The 19,635-nt window shown below is 38.0% G+C and overlaps 1 pseudogene; it reads left to right on the top strand.

The window, feature by feature from the left end:
* Positions 1 to 399: 399 nt before the first annotated feature.
* LOC101442493 (KATNB1-like protein 1 pseudogene) lies at positions 400 to 1,397 on the top strand (annotated as a pseudogene).
* Positions 1,398 to 19,635: the final 18,238 nt, after the last annotated feature.

The following is a 19,635-nucleotide window of genomic DNA, read 5'->3' as shown; positions in this document are numbered from 1 at the left end:
TTTTTATGGTTTTCCTTGTGGTTACCATGGGGTTAAAATATAACAAGGGAGGGCCATGCATGCAGCTGAGTTCGAATGGCCTGAGTGGGGCCCACCCTGGGATCTGAAGGGTGCTCTAGGCCAGGGGTCCCTAAGCTTTTTTGTTCCATGGACCCCTTTGCCAGTCAGGTGAAAACCATGGACCCCCTTCCTGAGTACACACTGCACTGTGCATTATTTAATAAATACATCACACCCACACCAACACATCCCCATAAGAATAATGCTTATTTGGACTTAGATTCAAGCTCATGGACCCCTGGTTAGGAACCCCTGCTCTAGGCTGTGGGGCATGGTTTGTCAGCACAAGGGCTGAGCTGAGGTGCCACAGTACCATGAGGTTCTGGTATTTAAGAGATTATGGCGTCTGAAACCCACAATGTTAAAAAATGGAAATTTGTAATAATATTGAGGATCATTACATTGATCTTCTTAGGAAAAGATCTGTAATTTCACTAATAAGAACATGAAGGAGGTTAAGAACTCTCTAAAATATTTGGCTGCTGACATAAATATAATAGTTGGAAAAGCTTTGGAAAGCACAGATAAACTACATAAGATGATCTATCACAGAAAGAAAGTATATCATCCTCTTCCAAACATTTGTTACAGAAAAAAAAACAGTCCCCAAGGAGGGCTGTGATGTAGCAAAAAAGAAAATGAAGAGGCTTGTGCAAGCCACTGCCAGAAACATTGCACCATGATAGTCAAACATATTTAGTTAACTCCAGTAATTCTGGATAGTTGAAAAAATTTGGTTAACTACCGAGATTCTGGTTCTTCATAAACAGAAAGCTCATCATCAAAATACAGTGGATTTTTTTACTGAGGTTTCTTAGAGCCATGAAATAATGGCATAAGTTTTGTATAGTAGGAATTTGAGACTGAATGTAGCTTTAACTTTCTGGAGGAAAAGAAGTATAAATGAACTGTTAGCCTATTTGGTGAGGACTGAAGTTCTTGGAGTTGTGGTGGATTGCCTTCCTGTGCTCACCAATAGTTTACAGGAAGTTAAACAATATATCTCACTTGGCTGCTGTGTAGACATGTTGCCTCTAGTAAAATTACCACTTAAAAACAAATTTGAAAAATATGTAATAATTGGTTTAAACTGGCTTCAAGCAGTCAGAAAGCCTATGATCCAAAATGGAAATTATAAATGATGGCAACGTTCAGATTTTAAAACAATTAAGTGGGAACAGGAAAACCATCTTACTTTGATTCTAGGATATACTGGCAATATAGGTAAGAATGTAGATGCTTATTTATTACAATTGCATTTTTTAAAATGTTTAATTATTAAAAAAGAGTGCTTAGCTATACAAAATATTCCTGGGCTATCTGATTTCCAAAAATAGACTTGTCTGAGAATTGTGAACTGTGTGAAAGGGATCAAAACCTTTTTTTTTTCTTTTAAAATGCTACATAAGGAAACCATTAATAAAACCTTAACAATCTACTTCACACTGAAGTGAAAAGTATCCAGAGGCACAGCTTCTACTTCAATGAGCTGAAAGCACACTAAGAAGATTGTTCACCTTTCCTATATTTGGGACTCATATGGTTATTTGGAAATATTGTGGAAGAACTACTGGGTCTTAATGCAATCCTGCATATTGCATAAGAATATAATTTATACTATGTGAAAAAAAAAAGACAGAACTTCTCACAAGGAATCACAAAGACCAATCATTATTAATTTTTATGGTTGTATTTCATATGAGAACACTGAAATGTATGCAGCTATTATGTTGAAAAGACTGAAAGTTTAAAATATGATAGCAAATAATTAATGGTAAACTTCTATCCATCCTGAGATTCTGTATTTGCAAAATGCCTTAATTATTAATAAGCCAATGTGTTATATGCCAGTAACTTAAAAAATTAAAACCAACCATGTTTCTGGCATGACAAAATCATGGAATTATTCTAAATCAGAAGTTTACATTTATGTAGAATGTTGATATTTGAACCCTATTCCATACCATTTTTAAACCTAACAATAATATTTTTAGTATCTCTGATTTTTTTGCCAGAATCATCATGTCATGCATGTATGTGTTTTGCCTATATAAAATATTAAAAAGTGATTACATATCTATAGGAATGTTTAACTGGAAATGTCCATGAAGTTGGATAATTTATGTTCACTTTTTATTGGATGTAGATTTCTAATATTTTCTGTTCTGCATTATTTAAGCTTATTTCATTTGCATAAATTCACTAAATGTTTCTTTTGCTTTTTCAAAAGAGAAATTAACATCCTAAATATATAACAGTTATATTTGATTTGATACCAACTTAATTTAAATAACATGCACATATAGTTTTTTTATACTCCCTGACCCCTACCGTTTTTTGTACTGTCCACTTATATCTTTGTACATTGTACATTCAAAAACCTAAATTTATCATGACTTTGTATGAATTTGCCTTTTAGCATCTTTGGGAGAAAGAAGTAGACTTATATACCAAACAATACAATACAATCATACTGGTATTTATAATTACCAAATGGTTACATATACTACCAGTCTTTCTCTTTGCTGCTTTGAGCCAATAACTTTCATGTCAGTCTGAAGCACTCTCTTTTGCATTGCTTGTAGGGCAGATTTAGTGGTGAAGTTCTACCTCAGCTTTTGTTTATCTGAAAATGTCTTAATCTCATCCTAATTTTTTAAAGCATTTCACCAAATATGAAATCCTTGGCTGGCTGTTGTTTTCCTTCAACACTTTAAATATTTCAACCTACTGCCTTATTGCCACCATGTTTTCTGATAAGAAATTGGCACTCAGTCTTATTGGGATTCCCGTGTATTTAATGTTCCTTTTCTCTTGCAGCTTTCAAAACTTCCTCCTTGTCTTTTGCATTTGATAATGTAAGCATATATGACAAGGTGTGTTTTTCTTCATGTTTAGCCTGTTTGTTATTCTCTGAGCTTCTTGGATGAGCACATTCATGTGTTTTGCTAAGCATGGAAAGTTTTTTCTCATTATTTCTTTGACTATTCCTTCTGCCCATTTCTCTCTTTCTTCCCCTTCTAGGAATACCATAACATATTTTTGTGTGCTTAATGGTGTTTTATAACTGTCTTAGGCTATTTTTGCTTTTAATATTTCTTTTTCCTCTCTGTTCCTCAGCACACTCATTTCAAGTGTCTTTTCTTTAAGTTCACTGATTCTTTCTTCTGCTAGCTCCATTCTGCTCTTGAAACCCTTCTGAGCATTTTTCATTTCAGTTATTGTAGTCTTCGACTCCAGTAGTTATGTTGGTTCCTTTTAAAATTTTCTTTCTCTTTACTTATACTCTCATATTTCTCAGTCATTGTTTCTCTAATACCCTGTTGTTCTCCTTTATCTCCTTGGGCATTTTTTGCCTTTTTTTTTTTTTTAAAGATAAATAGATCACACAAAATGTTACTTTAAAAAACATAAGAGGTTCCCGTATACCCCACTCCACACACACCCCCATACTCCTCCCACATCAACATCCCCTTCCATCAGTAAGGCACATTCATTGCATCCTTGAGCATTTCTTAAGATAAATTTTTTAAAGTCTTCGATATGTCCATATTCTGGTCTTCTTCTCTGATGTTTTCTGTACTTCATTCTCTTCCCTTGGATGGGCCATCATTTCCTGTTCCTTTGTTTGTCTTGTACTCTTTTGTTGCACAGTGTACATTTTAATATTCTAAAATGTTAACTCAGGGCTTCATTTCCTGAAATGTCTGTTTCTTGGTTTTGTAACTTGCTAGTGATAAGACATAAATGTTCTTGAACTACAGCCATCCTGTTAGGAAGGTCTGCATGCCCAGCCTTTGTCCTGTCTTTCTGGGCCTCTCTCTTGTCCTGGGCTTTGGCTTGTTCGTTGTTTTGGAGTTCCCCTGTTTACAGGAGCGTGGCTGTCTCCTCTGTTTCCCAGTAGCAAGCCTCCCTATCCTGGTGATCTGGAGCTGGCAGTCCTTTGCCCCAGACTCCCACCTCCACTGTGTCTTACATTCCTCCCATTGTATCACGCTGCTTTTGCCTGGAGGGCAAATTCTGGGACTTGGGTCACCTGGGGAGGACTTTTTCCAAGTCACTTTTTCCTGTCAAAACAGGGCCAGGGACCCATGAAGGGGACACAGACCAGGAAGTGCCCTATGAAGAGGGTCAGGAAGGGCGCCAAAAATATCCCTGATGGCTCTCAAAAGCTGGACTTTCCCGGCCTGCCCAACAAACGCAGCCTTTGGCTAACTAAGAGTGCAGGGGCTGGTAGCAAGAGCACTTGTCACAGGAAGCAAGTGCATGGGAGAGCATCAGTGGCAGTACTACCAAGTATATTTCACTAGGGAAAGGAAGTGCTCAGTTCTAATTGTTAGTTAATGTCACTTAATATTCTCAGTATATTCTCACAATACTGATGACTACTGGAGCTGGATGTGAGTATTTGACAGCAACCATATGCTGATGTTTTTCATTTTCCTAGTGTAAAAGACACAGTATGTATGGATTATTATATACATATAATTGTATGTTACAATATATATGCATTAAATATGTATATTACATATATATTAATATGTTAACTATAAATACATTACATACAAAATGGATGTTATATATATGCATTAAAAACCCTGTAATATAGTATAGTATAAAATATAATGTAATGTGATATGTACTTTATGATACAATATGTATATAATATTACATTAATATTATAGAATATAGAATATATGGATTATACAGCCAGTAGATATGTGTTTATGTGTATACTGCCCAGGCTTATAATGTATTTTGATTGATAGATAAGTAGACAGAGAGACATAACAATATTAGATAAATAAATTAGAATAAATGTTCTCTTAATACAGAGCACAAGGGAATATAGTCTCAATATTGACAGTAAAAAATATCAGTCTACATAATAATGACACAAGTGTAATCACAACAATGATAAACAAGAATAACACACCTAATTTTACAACTATGGTTAGAATTTTTTTGTTTCTTTTAACTCTGATTTCCAAATATAATTTTATATTTTTTTAAAAAATACATATTACCAACATACATATTTTTCTTTTAGAATCATATTTAAATTAGAAAATTATAAGACAATTCAATATCTCACTAAGAAAGGGAATGCACTGCTCTCTTTGCTCAAAGTTTAGACCTTTCCAGGACTTTGAGGAAAGAGAAAGAGCCTGAGAAATAGAAGAAAGCAGAAGCCTACAAAGAGAAGGGGTGGGTGACAAATATTAAAAAGATGTGTTGTAGAGATATTTATTTAGGCATAAGCCTTTCAGAACTAAACGTTTTCCACTTTGTAAATTATATTCCAAAAAATTAATCATATGCTAAACATCCTAAATTCTGACTAGCATATCACAATGTATGGGTCAGTACTAGAACGAAAACAGATAACTCAAAATCACATAGCTGTGTTGAAAATATGATAGAAATATTTAAATATCATTAACAGTGTTTAAATTAGATCAACACATTCTATTCGACTGGCATCAAATGGAGACTTCCCCTTCCCACTTCCTGTCAACAAAATCACAACTCTAAATCCCTTAACCTCTTACAATTTCTGAGAGAAATTTTTCTTAGGGACCCATGTTTACATCTGTTAAATCCAGGTGGTTAGGTTGCTGTTACATTTTTTAACAATATATTTAATAATTATATGCTCTAAGTGATAGATATTAAAAAGAAATATTTGTAGGTATAGAAAGATATGAAAACCTCAGAAAAATATTGCTATAAGCAATTATATTGGTCTGTTTAGAAAAGCTGACAATGTTCTACTCACCGAGGTTTGCACAACAGGCAAACAACTTGCTCTTTCAATTCCAAACTTGTTCCTTCAATTCCAAAAGGGAGGGCAAGCTTCATTGAACCTTGAGCCTTTGAACCTCTGAGATACCTTCCTATCTGTTTGCTTCAATGTGTAGCTCTGGGCTTTCTGGGTGAGGGATTTAAACTTTTATTAAAATAAATGAGGACTAGGCAAAACAGTAATTTATATTTTAATTTTTACAGTATAAAATGAAATGTCTTGTTAAATATCCCTTCCTTCCTTCCTCCCCCCTCCTTCTTTCTTTTCTCTTTCTTTCTCTTACTTCCTTCTTTTCTTTCTTTCTTTCTCTCCTTCCTTCCTTCCTACCTTTCTTTTTCTAGCTAATCATTTAAAGTAACCCAAGACAAACTATTAAAAGTGCACGTTTTAGTTTTTATTTTCAAAACTTCAGTCGAATTTTTGGCTGAAAGAAAAGTTAATAAACCAAGTAAAAAAAAATCAGGGTTGCTATTTCTCATGTTGTAGTCTGTCTATTCGGTGAGATATAATGCAAGATGCTTTGGCAAAGCCTGAGCAACAGATGCGTATTTGAAGTCATTTCATGAAAGTTATGAAAGGTTAGGGCATAGCTTTAAGTCTTCATTAAATGTATCAAAGTGATGCGTTGTAAGATAAGTGAACCTCCTAGCATCCCAGATGATCTTTTTGAAATGCAAGGCGAATGATGGTTTTCCTTCCTAGCTCATCAGAGTAAATTCCGAAGCCCTGGACCCCCAAGAGCTTGGAGCTGGCCTGGCACCCACAGCTAGGGCTTGGCGTTCTCCTGTTGATCAGCATCATTTGACAGAGCACCAGCATCAGGCGAGGACGTTCCACCTCTAAGATCCACCAAGACAAAAGCAAGGCCACTTTGTAATCATGTCTGAACACTGTCAAAAACATCAACTTTGTTCAAACCACAAAATGACCAAACACCCCCCTCTCCTGGCTGATGTAAGTAACTGCTCCTCTATAAATCACAGCTTTAGCCTTGCTTCCCATTTTATAGAGCAGAAGATTAAGACTCCCAGTCATAGAATTGCTTCTGCTTCCTGACAGTACCAAGCTCCACTTCCTTAAATCTTCCCTCAAAACCCACCTAACACAAGCCCAAATCCTATAATGGTTTCATTCCAACAATCATCTTGCTGGAGACCCTCGTTTCCCTATGGAGTGTGTATTGTCCCTTGATGCAGCAAGCGATAAATTCAATTTGTCTTCCTGGTGGTCTAAAATGTAGCTTTTTGTCCTTTGCCATTAAATAAGAAAACTCAAAAAATTGCTTCCAAACAATTTTTCAACTAATTAAAGGAAATTTTGTAAAGTAGTGAATTGAGTATCGTTGAATATGAGACCACAGAAAATTGACACTGCCATTTATTGAGAACTGTGTTGCAGGAAGTGGGGACTGACTCTTCACCAGTCAGTAAATGGGTCACCATAACATTGATTCTTTAACATATCAAAATTATAGATGTTCTTACAAACTGAGTCTATCTCCAAGAACTACACAGGCACAGTTCTTCTATCCCAAAGAGGGGAGGAGAAAGCGTGCCTTGTACTTTCTGGCTTGCAAATGTCAAAAAGACTTTAGAAAGAATCACTGTGTTTGCCTCAAAAACTTAATATTGGAGATCTTTGCTTATTTTGCTGGGATGTTAGCTTTGTTTTTTGAATAGCCAACATGTAGCAGTAGTTTATCTTTTCTATAAAAATGGAGCTTAGTAATTCCAGGTTTTTCTACCCATAAGGTTCTGATTTTATAGGAAACTGCATTTTAAGCATATTGGTTAAAGAGAATCATGTGTTACTGTTGGAGCCCCTTTCCCTTTTTGCATAAGGGAAAATTAATGTATATTTTTTCAATTTATTTTTACCCTTACATTAAAATCACAAACAATGTTCCTCACAGGAGATTGCTTTTAGTTACTTCCCTAGGCATAATTATCTACTATATTGCAATTAAATAAGCCATTGCTTATTGATGAGTACATATGGAACAGAATATTTTCTTTTTGAATTAGAAACATCTCAAGTATTCAGTCTTCTCCTTGCCAAAGTTACTTTTCAAGTAAAATGTATAAATACCTCTTTACATTTCATCTTGTTTTAGTTTGGTGAAAGAATGGAATTTTTGCTTTGTCTATTAAAGTTAATTTGTTTAAGAGGAATATAGTATAGATTACCTAAATGTGAATTCATTCAATCCATTCTACCTTCCTAACAAACATGTTAAAACGCAGCGCAGGAAACTGTGGGCTTGGATTCAATTTTTTAGGAAATGATAAGGGACGCTCGTGCCCTACTCAGCCCAAAGAAATGATATACAGGACAACTGTGACCCAACCAGCCCCGGGAGACCAGGGCTGTGCAGCTTGTTGACGGCAGTGTGGCCAGAGGTTAGTTCGAGCGGGAAGAGGCTGAGCTCCTGGCAAGGGAGGAGCAGGTACGGCTGCCCCCTGGAAAGGAAATCTACTCACTTCAGAAAGCAGGTGCAGTGGGGCCGGGTTCCAATGCAGGGTGTTCGGTTTCTTGAGATAAGAGCACAGAATGTTGCTACATGAGGGATTGAACCCATTCTGGCCAATACCTTTCAATACCTCTCAAGTCATTCCAGGGAACCATTTCTAGAATTATCAAGTCTTTTATCAAGGAGACCAGAATGAAACCCAGTGCCATCCTTAGACCCATGCCAAGGCATCCCTGCCTTTGGGCCTCCCTGAGCCCTGTCTGGGTGTACTCTCCCCACACCCCAGGTATGAGAGACTCAAGGTGCCTTTCCCAAGATGTCTACATTTTTCCTTTAAAAGAGCATGATCAGGAGAAGGGATGTGGCTCAAGTGGTTGAGCACCTGCTTCCCACATGGCAGGTCCTGGGTTCAGTTCCCAGTACCTCCTAAAAACAAAAACAACAAGCAAATGAACTAAAAAACCAGCTCAGGGGAGCCGATGTGGCTCAGTGGTCGAGTGCCAGCTTCCCACTTATGAGGTCCCGGGTTCATCCCAGCCCCAGTACCTCAAAAAGTAATCATAACAATAAAGCAAGTACTCTTCAGACATGGCATCAAATAAGCACTGGGTACAGACAGACCCCTTCACCACAAAAATATGTGTGTGACGTGCGTCCGCACAGCTCCAGGGCCGGGGCAGTGTGAGAGAAGCTGTGTGGCACTCCTAATGCCCTTAAAGGGAGAATGACTTATTTGCTTCCTCAAACTGGCAGAACTGTATTTTTTCCTTCTTTAGGTCATTCAGCTCCTACTGGTCCTTGAAGGTGGCTTTTCTCATCTCCACAAATGCAGCCATCCCTTCTTTCCAGTTTTCAATGGCAAAAGTTGAAGGAAAAAAAGTTCTCAAGCATTTCCTTCTGTTGATGTTCTCTACAGAGAGTGGACTGGCCAAGAGTTTGTATGTCCCAAGGTCTGAGGTGCGGGCCCCGAGTGGAAGTTTTTGCCAGGGTGTGGACTCGAATGGGGGACCGGGATGTCCACACAGCCCTTGAAGTCTCTCACAGTGCAGAAGGGAGCTGTGAGAGAAGAGGGGCAGGTGTCTCAACCTCCACCACGTCCATCTCAGAGCGTCCCAGGGTCAACCTTCACACCCAGCCCTACACATAACTATGAAGGTGCTTTTGAAAAAGTATGAGGTCAGGACATACTTTTTTAGCAGTTTTCAGCTTGATTGATAACTTTTAATATTATGTCTTTGTATTATTGTCCCAGACCCCACAAGCATAATGGAAATCGTGATAGAATCAGTTTCATATATGGGATGTAATAACACAAGTCTGAAAGGAAATTGGAAAAGAAAAATCCGAAATAGTAAAAATGTGTCAGACCTGTTCAGGACGGGGGCCATTCTGAATCTAATGGCCAAAAGTCCAGAGAGAAATCCCAAAAGTAGATGCATGAGCAATTTAGTGTCTACATTCGTTTAAAGGCATTCTACCTTCTACAGTAGGCAAAACCTTCTATTTTCATTCTGTCCTCACTATGAAACTTCCTGACATTGAGTTTTGTCTTCTCACAAATATTCCTCACAAGGAAGTGATGTTTATCCTGCTAGTGTGGCCGCTATGAAAAATTGGCTCATGGTTTTGAGGCCAGGAGAAGTCCAAAATCAAGATGATGCTTTCTCTGGCTTTGGCTGCTGGCAATCCTTGGGGCTCCTTTCCTTGGATCCTTACATTCCGTCAAAGGGCGATGTCCTCTCCTTTCTCTTCTTCAAGTATTCACTAATTTCCTGGTTTTCTCGAGAAGGCTTCCATTAATACATTTTAAAACCTGTCTTCATTCCATTGGGCCATTGGGCCTTAACTAAAAATACCTTCTTCAAGAGGTCCTGTTTACAGTGAGTTCACACCAACAGGAACACGGATTAAGAGTAAGATCATGTCTGAATCGCGGTACGTAGTTCAACCTACCACATGGGACATCTCCCACTATAAAATTATAGACTGATATTTTGATACCATTCATTTGGTCACTTTGAATTTTCACTGAATTCCTAGACCCAAGAGTTCAATATGGTACTACTAAGCATATATGTTCTTGAGCACTTGACATAGGGATTGTCCAAAGAGTGAAGAGCTCAATTTAGACAAACCAGATTTCAAACACAGCACAAAAAAGAAGAATGTGTAATTCCTTGTTAACTTTTTTCATGTTGATTACATGATGAAATAATACTTTGGATGTATTAAGTAAAATAAAATATATTTTTAAAATTAATATCACCTGTTTCTTTGGTCTTTTAAATGAAAGCTACTACAAAATTTAAAGCTATACGTTTGGCTTTTGTTAGATTACTGTTGGACAGTGCTGCTCCATGGCAAATATGAGATGAATTTATACCCTGGCCTGTCCAAAGCAAGCTTAAATTATGCCCAGTGTGCCTATAGAGTCATCCAGTTTGGCATTTTTCCTGGAGAAATAGATAGGTAGATAGATAAATAGGTAGATAATACATTTGTTTTTATTTTAAACAAAGTATTTCTAAATAATTGCATTCAGATAAGTTGAAATAGGTTTAGTAGAGTTCTACTTTACTTTTCTGGCTTCCTTCATGGTCTCATAAAACAGTATCCAAGACATGTGGTGAGCAGAGTGCCAACTTGAATACTTGGTCACGTCTGCCATGACTTGTCTCTTCCTCTGACCATTTCCAGGAGCAAGATGGCTTCCACCTCCCTTTCAACTTCACCCCAAGCAAGCACTTGCTGATTAAACAGATTAACCCAAAAGCGTGCATGTTTACACAGGGTAACATTTTGACCACTAAATCCTCTGCTTAGATTGGAACAACATGGCAGCATGTGTGGACCCAATTTTGAATGATGTTTGCAGCATGACCAGTTCCAAGTACATCTCTGCCCCATAGTTTTCTTAACTTACTAGGCTCACTATTGTTACCAGGTGTACTGGGTTGAATAGTATCCCCACAAAAAATTCGTGTCCACCTGGAACCTTAGAATGTGAAATCATTTGGAAATAGGGTCTTTGCAGATGTGGTCATACTGGATTAGGGGAGTCCTAAATCCAATATGACATGAGTCCTTATAAGAAGAGAAAATTTGGACACAGATGTAAACACAGATGGAAGACATCCAAGTGAAGTTGGGGCTGGGGATTAGAGTGATGCTGCCACAAACTAGGGCAGCTGGAGCCACCAGAAGGTGGAAAAGGCAAGGAAGGACGCTCCCCTACAGGCCTTGCCAACCCCTCAATTTTGGACTTCTAGCTTCCCAGTCTGGTGTGTGTTTGTTGTTGCTGTTGTTTGTTTATTTTTATTAATTATTTTTTACTTTTAAATAAGCTTTGGATTACATAAATGTTACATTAAAAAAATAGGGGATTCCCATATGCCCCACTCCCTCTCCACCTCACACATTTCCCCATTAACATCATCTTTCATTAGTGTGGCACATTTATACAATTGATGAACACGTATTGAAGCATTGCTTTGAACCATGGACCACAGTTTACTGTAGTCTGGTTTGGTGTTTTAAGCCACCCAGGTTGTAGTACTTTGTTACCCAGCTCCAGGAAACTAAAGCACCATATCACTGCACTCCATCTAAAGGTTTTCATATTACCATTCCAAAACAAATACTTGACACCATCTCACTCTGAGCATACTTGAATCTCAATGCCTGCAGAGAATTTTCTCAAATAAAATGGTCCATGGAGATATGCCACTGTAAGGCATCAACAATTACAACTTTGTTAACTCTAAATGCAGCTTTAGGGCTGTGTCTACTTTGGCTATCTCTGGGATCCTACTGAGATGTGTGTAAGTGCGACCCCTCTGATGATCTCCCAACTCTTTTTTGAAGACTCTTAGCCATATAAACTCATTTGTCTTTTCCATTTCCCCCTTTTATTTAAGGTCTTTTCTAGTTGCATCACCGGCTAGTGATTGGAAGTAACCCCTTTGTGCCAGGGAGGCTGATTCCCAGGAGTCATGTCCCATGCTGGGGGGAAGGTAATGCATTTACATGCTGAGTTTGGCTTAGAGAGTGGCCACAATTGAGCCACATGAAGGCTCTCAGGAGGTAACTCTTAAGCACTCTGCAGCTGTAGGCCTAGTTGAAATTTCAGGCACACAGTCTCATCAGCATAGTCATCAGTATCAAGGGCTCATCGTTGGACCATCCTTCTTCACTGGTCTTTGCCCTTGTACTTGGGGGATTGTTGCTGTTCTGTTGGACCTAGCTCCCCTGGCTAGGAACTCAGCACTCTCTCAGTTGTCATTTGTAACTGTAACTACTATGAAAATACCCAGTGAATATCTGAACATTTTTATGTATACTATATACACACCCTGGAGAACTCCCTCCCAACCATGTGTCCCGCATCAATATCACCCCACACCAGTGTTCCTCCCCTGCCATAGTTGAACCCCTCTGTGGTCCAAAACTTCTTCAAAAATGAAGCCAAATATATTGCCAAATTCAGTAAGTAGGAAAATGACATAGTAATGGTAGGTTTAAGGACCAGAAATAAATACATACTAATTTAGAAAAACTAAAATAAAGTAAAAAATAAATTGAGGTATTAAAAAATGAAAAATATCATAAAACTTTGTTTTTGACATTTTGCCTTTCATCAGTCTAACAGGTGTTGCCCTCCTGGGGGCTATGGAGACACACAGTTTCTATGGTCATGGCAGATGGCTCTGGAGTTCAGTGCCTTGTCAGTGGGCTCTACTTTGGAATTTGTATTCCTGAGTGTGATGGAGTTGGACTCAGATGTGACATTTCTACACATGCCTTGTCTGCCACTTTTACTGAACCTGTGGTTGGTGCTGGGGTTGGTGTATACTCAGAGACTTGAATCTCTGGACTGGCCATGTGCCAGCTGGGACCTGAACCTCAGCAGAGTTGCAACTCCTACTCTCTGGTTCATTGGACTTATCCAGGTCAGCTAACAGGGAGGTGAAGATGGTCAACCACCACATCAGGGAGCCAAGAGTGCCTACAAGTGCAAGCAGGAGAATCATATTCATCAGCCATGTGGGATCTAAGACCCCTCCCAATTTAGAGGTGGAGTGGACATCACCATCCCAGGGTCCACAGGATGGAGGAATAAAATATGGATTAGAGTGGACTTACTGGTATTCTACTATAGACTATTGTGACTAGGAATTGAAGAAATTGTAGCAATGATGTGGAGAAAGTGGCCACGGTGGTTGTTGAGGGCAGAGAGAGGGAAGAAGAGATGTGATGTGGGGGCATTTTCAAGACTTGGAGTTGTCCTAAATGATATTGCAGGGACAGATGCTGGACATTATATATCCTGCCATAACCCACTGAATGTACTGGGGAAACGTGTAAACTACAATGTAAACTATAATCCAGGCAGTGCAGCAGTGCTCAAAATGTATCCATCAAATGCAATGAATGTGCCACAGTGATGAAAGAAGTTGTTGATGTGGGAGGGGTGGGGTGGGGTGGGGGTTGGAATATATGGGAACCTCATATTTTTAAATGTAACTTTTTCGTGATCTGTGTATCTTTAAAAAAAAAAAGACAAAAAAATTTAAGTGAAAAAATAAAAATAAAATAAATGCAACTTTGAATAAGACTGCAGGCAATTTTATTTAGAAAATGTTTTAATAATGGTTATATTGAAAAAAATATTTTCAGAAAAATAGCGGTGCCATGGTATTAAAAAAAAACTTAAAAAATGATTAAAGTATTTGAATATATACCAAGAATAATGATCTTGCTTATGCTATTTTAATGATCATATCATAAAGTAGCTTTAATTTTTTTCTCTAATATACACAAGTATTATTCCTATTTTTTTAGAAAGAATCTATATTTGAAAATCATTTTTGAATGTAATTATTTTGGGGGTCCACCAATATAATGAAGCCAATGTGTTGGTCAGTAAATTCGTATTTTAAGATTTATGTAAATTTCAAAAATGTCAGGGTCATTTATATTCTCAAAAGTGTTCTAGTTGGATGGCCTACCATGGTCACCCAAGCCCAGGACAATCACACTTGCAGGCTTAGGAGTGATTCCAGGCTGTCCATCAAGTCTGGAGTACCGAGGCTGCTTTGTGGGCTTGTCACACAGGCATCCCTCCAGTTGCATCAGCCCTTCTGTAGTTTTCCCAGACTGTAGGACCTCCCAGGATATCCCTCTTACCCTCATCTCATGATATGGAAAGAGAGGGGGAGACGTTTCCATCTGCTTCATCCCTACACGACACAAAGAGCAGTCTAAGGGTTACAATACTTCAGTGTGTTAAAAGAGTCTATACCCGAGGACTGAATACTAGCATATAAAATTTCATACACAATTTGCATTTACTGAACAACTCTCCTTTTATGGACTTCACAATATTAAGGTATGGGACTAAGGTAGAATCTTTTTCTTTGAAATGATTAAAAGATCTCAATTCAGAATTTTTATTATCTAACTCTCCATTTCAAGCCAAGTAAATACTAATTGAATCAATGCCCTAGTGGTAAAATTTTTAAGCATTACCTAAACCAGCAATATATGTTTAAGTGTCAAACAAAATGCAAAATTTATTATGTTATAATCATTTTAATTCTATTAATTACTATATTCATTTAAAAGATACCATCAAATACCTAAGATGGGTTTAAAATGTAAATGAAAATACGACAATATAACCAGGAAAGTCAAAACTAAAATTTCTTTTATCAATTTGGGTTATGTTCCTTTCCTTAGCATGTGGTCTCTCAGAATTATTTCTTTAGGTTCTGTTATTTAAATATATAAAACAAAAGTTAATAAGCCAGTAAGGCTCTATCCTGCTAAAACCCTAAAAGATGTGGGGATCAGGTAAATTCAGAGGAAAGAATGGCCGGTTTCTTTGTCGTAGTCTGCTTTGCTCACTAAGCCAGCACTGGTAAGCCTCGGTGTACCTCCGTGGTGGCATCCACAGAGAAGGGCCCTGCTGGCACCGCCAGCTGGGCTTGGCTGGACCGAGCAGTCAGAGAGCTCCTCCAACAGCTCTGTTTTGGACCTGCAGCAGTTTTGGAAACGCTCTTTTCTGCTCCTACTCAGAAGTTCTGGACATTTCTACACTTGTATTCTTTTATGAATGACAATCATAGAAAGCTTGTTCTAGATGAAGCTTACTGCAAAGATTAAAACAAGGCCTTCATTAAAAATTTAAAGCCCATTGATATTCTGGATAATAGATTGCTTAAACTTTAAGGAAGCCAGCCTTCCTTCCTCCCTCCCTCCCTTCCTTCCATCCTTCCTTTCTCGGGTTCTTCCTTCCCTTCCTCCCCCTACCCTCCCTCCCTCCCTTCCTTCCTTCTTCTCCACATGCCCGTCTGAGATTTGCTGTCTGCCGTGTCCCCTGGAGACCGTCTCCTCACGTTTTCCGCAGCCCGTCCTCCTCCAGATCCTGGGTGCAGCCTCCGAGCTTGGGCCCAGCCGCTCATCAGCACCCCTGGCATGGACCGCCCAGGTCTCTCTCCCCAGCCTGCTTCCAGCCCATCAGCATCAGCACTTCATCCCACACACAATCAGCAAGCGTTCCTGAAAGCTGCTACGAGGTACAGCCCGAAAGTCAGAATCTCAACAAAGGCTCCTTTCACAGACTTCCCAGAAGTCCCATCAATATTCCCACTTATATCTCAGGGTCCAGAAATTAGTCTCATGGCATCATCTAACTGGGGTAGAGTAGAATATTAAGATTTTAATTAGGCAGCAATGCAACTGGAAGAAAACCTTGAATAAAGGAGAGAAAGGTAAAGGCAAATGAGTTTATACGGCTGAGAGACTTCAAAGTGAGTCGGAAGGTAATTCCAGAGGTAACGCTTATGCACATCTCAGAGGATGTCACAGATTGCCAAAGTGGATACTACCCCAAATAGTGGGGCTCCTGAGGGCTCTGGAGACACCCAGGTCCTATGGTCAGAGAAGATATTTTCAGAGTTTGGTGCCTTGCCAGTGGGCCCTGCTTTGGAGCTTGTGCTCCTGCATGACAGAGTTGCACTCAATTATGACTTCTCTACACATGCCTCTTCTGTCCCTTCTATTTGAACCTATAGTTGGTGCTGGAGTTTGTAGGTGTATGTCCACGAGACTGGAATCTTTGGACTTTCCATGTGCCAGCTGGGCCTAGAGCCTCAGTGGAGATGCAACCCCTACTCTCCAGTTCATTGGACTAACCCAGGACAACTAACGAGGAGGTGAGGACTGACAGCCACTCTACCAAGGAAATGAGAGAGCCTACAACTGCAAGCAAGAGAGTCCCATCCATCAGTTATATGGGATTGAAGCCCCCTCTCAATTAGAGGTGGAGTGAACATCACCATCCCAGAATCCTCAGGCCTGGGGAATGAACTATGTACTAGAATGGACTTACTGGCATTCTACTATACATTCATTGTGATTCTAGCAATGGAAGAAATTACAACATTGATGTGGAGGCAGTGGACACTGGAGGCTCTGGGGGGCAGGGAGAGGGAAAAACAGCTGTAATATGGAGGCTTTTTCAGGACGTGGGAATTGTCCTAAATGACGTTGCCACAACAGATATAGGCCATTTTATATCTTCCTATAACGGGAAGAATTGTGTGGGAATGTAAACTACAATGTGAACTATGGTCCATGCTCAGTGGTAATGCCCCAGGATGCATTTATTAATTGCAATGAATGTGCCACACTAATGAAGGATGTTGTTTATGTGGGAGAGTGTGGGAGGTGTGGGGAGCGGGAAGTCCTATATTTTTGGTGTAACATTTATGTAATCTAAGTATCTTTTAAAATATATTAAAAATTATTTTAAAAATACTTTAATTAGGTATACTGTTAATTACAAATGTAATAAGAATTATGTTCTTAATGAAGAAGAGTATGGCTTTCAGGAGACAACTGTCTTTGATACTGTATTTTCACATAAAATGGGATAAATGACACCTTGTTGAATTGTTTTACAAATGGGACTAAATATGTGAAGTATCTAGCCTAGTACCTAACCAATAGCTATTGTTATTAGATTATCTTTGGGAATGGACAGAGTCACCTAGTGTTCATGACCTATCTAAGACAATGCTTGATATAGTTATACAGTGCTTGATATATGCATTGCTAGAATTGGAAGCACACATTATCTATTTGGTGTTCTTGCCCAGACTATTGTACCTAAATTTAATGATGAGAAAGCATGATCAAACAAATCCAGAAAAAGGGATTTTCAATGATGAAACTGGCTTGGACCTTTAAAAAAGTCAATGTTGTCCCATCCAGTCAACCAAATGGCAGCATTAGATACCCCAAGATGCCATTCGCATTTATCACTAGTCTCTCACTAGTCAAAAGTTTTTATATCAAGGACAAATACTGTATGATTACACTATTATGAACCAAATATATTGTGTAAATTCATCAAGTTAATAATTAGAATATATGTCACCAGAAAGTAGAAGAAGGGTAGAGAATGGAAAGCTGAGGGTTAATCTGTGCAGAATTGGTAAAAAGGTGGCTTGTAAATCTTTGGAAATGAAAAGAAATGGTGAAAGCTTATCATGGTGTTTGTAACTAGCCAAGCTATTATATGGGTATGACAGTGGTTGAAAGGGAAAGTCTAACTTCATGTATATAGCCAGAAGGAAAGCTAAAAACTGTAACATGGGACTGTATATGATAGTAAAACTTCATGCAAAACACGAGTGTGGGTGATATTGCATATATAAGACTGTTTTTACAAAATATAAATACCAATATACTAGAGAGAAAGAAACAGAGTAGCAGTTATGACCCGCAGGGGAGGCATAGAAAGATCGAGAGGTGATGAGTTTTGCTGTTTATTATTATTATTACTGGAAAAACGAAAGTGCTCTAAGAATGACTATAGTGACGAGTGCCCAAATACATGATTACACTGAATACCATTGATTTTACACTTTGGATGAATTTAAACTTATTAATATGTATCAACAAAATCTATTTGTTTTTTTAAAAAGTCTTTGTATTAATTTATCTGCTAAAATAACTTATGTGCCTCTGTCTTCTGGCTTGACTCTGAAAAAATATAGAAATGTGTGCTGTGAGTAGTCCCAGTAAACGATCTCAAAATCCTAGCTGGAATCCCATGAGGTCAGCCTGCCTGGCTATGGTAAAGGAAAGGCACACAGACTGGGAAAATCAGGCAGATTCTCTGCTCCGCTAAAGTGGCTTTTAGTCACAGAAAGAAGACTGCAGGTTTGTGCTGGATGATGCTGGCATCACTATTCCATGAAACATTAGTCATTATTCCACATTTGCGTGAAAGATAATGTCTTCCAGTAGACAAAAGCCGTGTGGCTAGGGAGTTCAGCAAAAAGAATTGATTCAAAACCATGCTTCCTGATTATTATCCTTATTGGCGCAGGAGCAGAGAAAGAACTGGTTATGTATTAGCAAAAATCAAACTGTGATTTAAAGGCATTAATTTAGTTAACCAAATGTATGCATGTGATTAAAATGCAATATTGCTGTGATTATAATGCAATCAGCAAATTATTAAACAGCAATCAAAATGTAAACAAGTCTGATGTGCCTGCCAGAAGTCTCCTCATCTCATTATTTTAACTCAATCTGTAAACTAGTTTTTAGTAAATAGACGCTTTGATGTTTCTCATCTGTCACATTTCATTCTTTTCCTTTAATTTGTTAACTGAAAGAAAATATCAAGGACATTGTTAAGGAATGTAGTGTATCTTTCAAAATATAATCAAATCGTATTCAAATGGGGGTTTAACTGTATTATTGTATAAAGTTTGTACTGCTATAGAATAAAAAATTAAATTTAGGTTTCTCATTCACATGTTTTACCATGATTAAGCAACATGTAATGAATAATTCTAACACTTTTTGATGATTAGTACAATTCTTTACAAATTATTTTTAAAAGAAAACCACATATGAATGAGCTTTTTCCTCAACATTAGTATTGGATGTGATCATACTTTTAAAATATTTTAAAGTAGATAATTTTAGATGAAAATCATAAAATTTCCAAAACATAAACATCAGTAAAGTGTATTCCATTTAGATCATACATGTTAATCAAATCATTAGCTCTGTTTGCTCAACCAACATTTTTTAAAATACTTCACTTTCTTTCTGGTCCTAAATTATACAAGAAAGAAAGAAAGATTCTCTAAATTATTTCACCCATTCAATCTCAGCACAGGCCCCAAAAGGAAACCTAAAATATTTTCACTCCCAATATTTCATTTCTATTTTAACTTAACATTGTCGTGCCTATTGTTTAATATGAATCATCTTC

Source organism: Dasypus novemcinctus, chromosome 14 (assembly GCF_030445035.2).
Source record: "Dasypus novemcinctus isolate mDasNov1 chromosome 14, mDasNov1.1.hap2, whole genome shotgun sequence".
Taxonomy (NCBI): Eukaryota; Metazoa; Chordata; class Mammalia; order Cingulata; family Dasypodidae; genus Dasypus; species Dasypus novemcinctus.
This window is presented reverse-complemented; position numbering and strand designations above follow the sequence as displayed.